This window comes from Salvelinus alpinus, chromosome 4 (genome assembly GCF_045679555.1).
Source record: "Salvelinus alpinus chromosome 4, SLU_Salpinus.1, whole genome shotgun sequence".
In the NCBI taxonomy this organism is placed as follows: Eukaryota; Metazoa; Chordata; class Actinopteri; order Salmoniformes; family Salmonidae; genus Salvelinus; species Salvelinus alpinus.
In genome coordinates, this window is record NC_092089.1 from 29,702,790 (window position 1) to 29,710,217 (window position 7,428).

Consider the following 7,428-nt stretch of genomic DNA (forward strand, 5'->3'; position numbering starts at 1 on the left):
TCAGTCAACAAGGTAGCCCTACAGGTCAGTCAACACGGTAGCCCTACAGGTCAGTCAGCAAGGTAGCCCTACAGGTCATTCAGCAAGGTAGCCCTACAGGTCAGTCAGCAAGGTAGCCCTACAGGTCAGTCAGCAAGGTAGCCCTACAGGTCAGTCAACACGGTAGCCCTACAGGTCAGTCAGCAAGGTAGCCCTACAGGTCATTCAACACGGTAGCCCTACAGGTCAGTCAACACGGTAGCCCTACAGGTCAGTCAGCAAGGTAGCCCTACAGGTCAGTCAGAAAGGTAGCCCTACAGGTCAGTCAGAAAGGTTGCCCTACAGGTCAGTCAGCAAGGTAGCCCTACAGGTCAGTCAACATGGTAGCCCTACAGGTCAGTCAGCAAGGTAGCCCTACAGGTCAGTCAACATGGTAGCCCTACAGGTCAGTCAGCAAGGTAGCCCTACAGGTCAGTCAACAAGGTAGCCCTACAGGTCAGTCAACAAGGTAGCCCTACAGGTCAGTCAGCAAGGTAGCCCTACAGGTCAGTCAACAAGGTAGCCCTACAGGTCAGTCAACATGGTAGCCCTACAGGTCAGTCAGCAAGGTAGCCCTACAGGTCAGTCAACAAGGTAGCCCTACAGGTCAGTCAGCAAGGTAGCCCTACAGGTCAGTCAACAAGGTAGCCCTACAGGTCAGTCAGCAAGGTAGCCCTACAGGTCAGTCAACAAGGTAGCCCTACAGATCAGTCAACAAGGTAGCCCTACAGGTTACTGTTATACCAGGTTGAACAATCTTTCAGTTCTAGGTCTACTGAAATGTCACTTTACCACAATAAACACTATAATCACTGCAGTTGTCACACTATTAAGACTATGCTGCTATACAGTCACTGACTCACAAACCCTGAATCCCATGGTCGGTGTGAGTGTGTGTGTGCGTGTGCGTGTGCGTGTGCGTGTGCGTGTGTGTGTGTGTGTCTATAGCAGTATGTTACTTTCCCTATGATTCAATTGTTTAGTAGTTCACATTCAAATAGGCTGCCCTGACTCCCTGGCCATCAAGTCTCCCTGTTGTTTGTGGAAATACAGACCCTGCCCTGTCTTGACAGCATTGTCCTGTGTTCCTTGTCAAATATGTGTGAGCCTAGGATAGTCCGTTGAGCTGTTAGGGAGGGACCTCTGTAGTGTCATGCAAACTAGCAAGCCGCTGTAGGAGCTATGTAACCCGAGCCAATCTAACCTCCTCCTAGTGCTGCCTGCAGGCCTTAAAGCTAGACTACAGGACCTCATACCTCACCGAACTGGTAGAGCAATCATTTGTTTGTTTTGTATGATTGTGTCAGAGGTTGTTTGGATTTGGATTATAGCCTCTATTATGTTAACGCAATGGAGAATAAGTTGTCAACACAGCCATGTTTGATTTGTCAATGAGCAATTGAGTTGGCAAGAGAAGAAACGTGTGTAACAGGAGATTACCCTGAGAGGAAACAGAGGGATTTTAAAAGGGAGTGTTAAAGAAGGGTGGGGCATGAAAAAGAGAGCTGGAGATCCTGTTCCTTTAATTACCTCGCACACAGAGAGAGAGAGAGAGAGAGAGAGAGAGAGAGAGAGGGGGGGGGATAGAGAGAGAGAGAGAGAGAGAGAGAGAGAGAGAGAGAGAGAGAGAGAGAGAGAGAGAGAGAGAGAGGGGGGGGGGGATAGAGAGAGAGAGAGAGAGAGAGAGAGAGAGAGAGAGAAATTACCATACGACAGACCACGTGTTCACCCTGTACACCCTAATTGACAAAAAAATAAACCAAAACAAAGGCAAATTCTTCTAATTTATTGTTGATTTTTTTTTTTAACTATTGACTCAATTTGTCATGAGGGTCTGCTATACAAATTGATGGAAAGTGGTGTTGGGGGAAAAACATACAGTGGCAAGAAAAAGTATGTGAAACCTTTGGAACCCTCTTGGAATCCTTCGTTCCAAGACGGCGTCGCAGTCGGACGTGTGTTTTGTCTTGTCCCGTACTATCCCGTGTAAATATCGTTTTCCTCATTTTTTAGTATATATTTTGTATATATTTTAATCTCACTTTCCATCTACGGACTGCATATACTCTTCTGCAACCCGCCTCACCCAATGTGGTACGAATCTGCTATTTTTTCACCGGAACCCTCATCAGAAGCTAGCCAGCTAACTAGCTACTAGCTGGTATTCAGTTAGCCACTGCTAGTGGTCATCACCGTTAACTCTGACACCAGCCAGTCTCAGCTCGGTCAATACCTGCCAGTCTGCACAGCACGATATCAACCCAGATCATATCGGACTGCTTTTTCTCTACCACATCTCCGCATTCCTACTGCAAGCTCTGAACCTTTACACCAGACCACCTTTCCAGAAACAAGTCTCTCCGCCTGTTATAGAAACAAGTCTCTCCGCCTGTTATAGACCACCCTCAGCCCCCAGCTGTGCCCTGGACACCATATGTGAATTGATTGCCCCCCATCTATCTTCAGAGTTCATACTGTTAGGTGAGCTAAACTGGGATATGCTTAACACCCCGGCCATCCTACAATCTCAGCTAGATGCCCTCAATCTCACACAAATGATCAAGGAACCTACCAGGTACAACACTAAATCCGTAACCATGGGCACCCTCTTAGATATCATCCTGACCAACTTGCCCTCTAAATACACCTCTGCTGTCTTCAACCAGGATCACAGCGATCACTGCCTCATTGCCTGCGTGCGTACTGGGTCCACGGTCAAGCAACCACCCCTCATCACTGTCAAACGCTCCCTAAAACACTTCAGCGAGCAGGCCTTTCTAATCGACCTGGCCCGGGTTTCCTGGAAGGATATTGACCTCATCCCGTCAGTAGAAGATGCCTGGTTGCTCATTAAAAGTGCTTTCCTCACCATCTTAAATAAGCATGTCCCATTCAAAGAAATGTAGAACTAAGAGCAGATATAGCCCTTGGTTCACCCCAGACTTGACTGCCCTTGACCAGCACAAAAACATCCTGTGGTGTTCTGCATTAGCATCGAATAGCCCCCGCAATATGCAACTTTTCAGGGAAATCAGGAACCAATGTACACAGTCAGTTAGGAAAGCTAAGGCTAGCTTTTTCAAGCAGAAAGTTGCATCCTGTAGCACTAATTCCAAAAGGTTTTGGGACACTGTAAAGTCCATGGAGAATAAGAGCACCTCCTCCCAGCTTCCCACTACAGTGAGGACAGGAAACACTGTCACCACCGATAAATCTACGACAATCGATAATTTCAATAAGAATTTTTCTATGGCTGGCCATGCTTTCCACCTGGCTACACCTACCCTGGCCAACAGCTCCGCACCCCCTGCAGCAACTTACAAAATCCCCCCCCCGCTTCTCCTTCACCCAAATCCAGATAGCTGATGTTCTGAAAGAGCTGCAAAATCTGGATCCCTACAAATCAGCTGGGCTAGACAATCTGTACCCTCTCTTTCTAAAATTATCCACCAAAATTGTTGCAACCCCTATTACTAGCCTGTTCAACCTCTCTTTCGTATCGTCTGAGATCCCCAAAGATTGGAAAGCTGCCGCGGTCATCCCCCTCTTCAAAGGGGGAGACACAAACTGTTACAGACCTACATCAATCCTGCCCTGCCTTTCTAAAATCTTCAAAAGCCAAGTTAACAAACTGATCACCGACCATTTCGAATTCCACCGTACCTTCTCCACTATGCAATCTGGTTTCTGAGCTGGTCATGGGTGCACCTCAGCCCCGATCAAGGTCCTAAACGATATCATAACCGCCATCGATAAAAGACAGTACTGTGCAGCCGTCTTCATTGACCTGGCCAAGGCTTTCGACTCTGTCAATCACTGCATTTTTATCGGCAGACTCAACAGCCTTGGTTTCTCAAATGACTGCCTCGCCTGGTTCACCAACTACTTCTCAGATAGAGTTCAGTTTGTCAAATTGGAGGGCCTGTTGTCCGGACCTCTGGCAGTCTCTATGGGGGTGCCACAGGGATAAATTCTTGGGCCGACTCTTTTCTCTGTATATATCAATGATGTCGCTCTTGCTGCTGGTGATTCTCTGATCCACCTCTACGCAGACAACACCATTCTGTATACTTCTGGCCCTTCTTTGGACACTGTGCTAACAAACCTCCAACCGAGCTTCAATGCCATACAACACTCCTTCCGTGGCCTCCAACTGCTTTTCAATGCTAGTTAAACTAAATGCATGTTCTTCAACCGATTGCTGCCCGCACCCGCCCGCCCGACTAACATCACTACTCTGGACGGTTCTGACTTAGAATATATAGACAACTGCAAATACCTAGGTGTCTGGTTAGACTGTAAACTCTCCTTCCAGACTCACATTAAGCATCTCCAATCTAAAATTAAATCTAGAATCGGCGTCCTATTTCGCAACAAAGCCTCCTTCATTCATGCTGCCAAACATATCCTCGTAAAACTGACCATCCTACCCATCCTTGACTTCGGCGATGTCATTTACAAAATAGCCTCCAACACTCTACTCAGCAAACTGGATGTAGTCTGTCACAGTGCCATCCGTTTTGTTACCAAAGCCCCATATACTACCTACCACTGCAACCTGTATGCTCTCGTTGGCTGGCCCACGCTACATATTCGTCGCCAAACCCACTGGCTCCAGGTTATCTATGTCTTTGCTAGATAAAGCCCCGCCTTTTCTCAGCTCACTGGTCAACATAGCAGCACCCACCCGTAACACGCGCTCCAGCAGGTATGTTTAACTGGTCATCCCCAAAGCCAACACTTCCTTTAGCCACCTTTCCTTCCAGTTCTCTGCTGCCAATGACTGGAACGAATTGCAAAAATCACTGAAGCTGGAGACTAATATCTCCCTCTCTAACTTTAAACATCAGCTGTCAGAGCAGCTTACCGATCACTGTACCTGTACACAACCAATCTGTATATTGCACACCCAACTACCTCATCCCCATATTTGTATTTATCTTTTGGCTCTTTTGCAGCCCAGTATCTCTACTTGCACATCATCATCTGCACATCTATCTTTCCAGTGTTAAGGATAAATTGTAATTATTTCGCCTCTATGGCCTATTTATTGCCTTACCTCCCTAATCTTCTACATTTGCACACTGTACATATATTTTTCTATTGTATTATTGACTGTACGTTTGTTTATGTGTAACTCTGTGTTGTTGTTTGTGTCGCACTGCTTTGCTTTATCTTGGCCAGGTTGCAATTGTAAATGAGAACTTGTTCTCAACTGGCCTACCTGGTTAAATAAAGGTGAAATAAAAAAAGTACCTGGATTTCTGCATAAATTAGTCATATAGTTTGATCTGATCTTCATCTAAGTCACAACAATAGACAAACAGTGTGCTTAACCTCTAATTCCTCCAAAACCCGGATCCGGGAGCACCCCCCACAGTAAAAAAGCTGACTAGCATAGCCTAGCATAGCGTCACAAGTAAATACTAGCATCTAAATATCATTAAATCACAAGTCCAAGACACCAGATGAAAGATACAGATCTTGTGAATCCAGCCATCATTTCTGATTTTTAAAATGTTTTACAGGGAAGACACAATATGTAAATCTATTAGCTAACCACGTTAGCAAAAGACACCACTTATTTTACTCCACCATTTTTTTACTCCATCAGTAGCTATCAAAAATTCGACCAAATAAAGATATAAATAGCCACTAACCAAGAAACAACTTCATCAGATGACAGTCTGATAACATATTTATTGTATAGCATATGTTTTGTTAGAAAAATGTGCATATTTCAGGTATAAATCATAGTTTACCATTGCAGCCACCATCACAACTCTCACCAAAGCGACTAGAATAACTACAGAGAGCAACGTGTATTACCTAATTACTCATCATAAAACATTTCTTAAAAATACACAGCGTACAGCAATTGAAAGACACAGATCTTGTGAATCCAGACAATATTTCAGATTTTCTAAGTGTTTTACAGCGAAAACACAATATAACGTTATATTAGCTTACCACAATAGCAAACATCACAACAGCATTGATTCAAGCAAAAACATAGCGATAAGTATAAGCCACCAAAAGATATTAATTTTTTCACTAACCTTCTCAGAATTCTTCAGATGACAGTCCTATAACATCATATTACACAATGCATATAGAGTTTGTTCGAAAATGTGCATATTTAGCGGCACAAATCGTGGTTATACAATGTGAATAGTGGCCAAAACTTCAAGAAATCTGTCCGGCGCCATCTTGGAGAGGAACCTATTCTAATCGAAAACTATTCATAAACTTGACTAAAAAATACAAGTTGGACAGCAAATGAAAGATAAATTAGTTCTTAATGCAATCGCTGTGTTAGATTTTTAAAATTAACGTTACTGCGCAATACAGCGTGCGCTAAAGCGAGACCGCACCATAATTCATGGCGGAATTATTATTTGACATTTGTCAACATAAGTACGAATTAAGAGCATAAAGACTGCTTACTATTAGCTGAGCTTCCATCAGAATCTGGGGCAAGGTGTTCTTTCTCCAGAACAATCGTCTTTGGGTGGAAAGATGTCCTCTTGTCCTGTCGAAATAGCCGCTAACGTTAGCCACCCACTGGAGAGGTGTCCAACTCGTGAAAGCGCGTCACAAAGAAATCCAGGAAAATCGCAATAAACTGCTATAAACTGCTATAAGTCGGTTTAAATTAACTACCTTATGAAGTTTTTAAGACAAAAAACAAATTAAATCAGAGCCGACTGCATATAAATTCTGATTTAATTTGTTTTTTGTCTTAAAAACTTCATAAGGTAGTTAATTTAAACCGACTTATAGCAGTTTATAGCAGTTTATTGCGATTTTCCTGGATTTCTTTGTGACGCGCTTTCACGAGTTGGACACCTCTCCAGTGGGTGGCTAACGTTAGCTCACTTTCTTGACAGGAAGTGAGCTGCAGAATGACTTCTGTTTCACTCAGAGAAATAATTCAAACGGTTTTAGAAACTAGAGAGTGTTTTCTATCCAATAGTAATAATAATATGCATATTCTACGAGCAAGAATTGAGTATGAGGCAGTTTAATTTGGAGACGATATTTTCCAAAGTGGAAACAGCACCCCCTAGATTGACAAAAGGTTAAACTAATAACACACAAATTATTGTATTTTTCTTGTCTATATTGATTACATAATTTAAACATTCACAGTGTAGGTTGGAAAAAGTATGTGAACTCCTAGGCTAATGACTTCTCCAAAAGCTAATTGGAGTCAGGAGTCAGCTAACCTGTAGTCCAATCAATGAAACGAGATTGGAGATGTTGGTTAGAGCTGCCTTGCCCTATAAAAACAACTCACAAAATGTGAGTTTGCTATTCACAAGAAGCATTGGCTGATGTGAACCATGCCTCGAACAAAAGAGATCTCAGACAACCTAAGATGAAGAATTGTTGACTTGCATAAAGCTG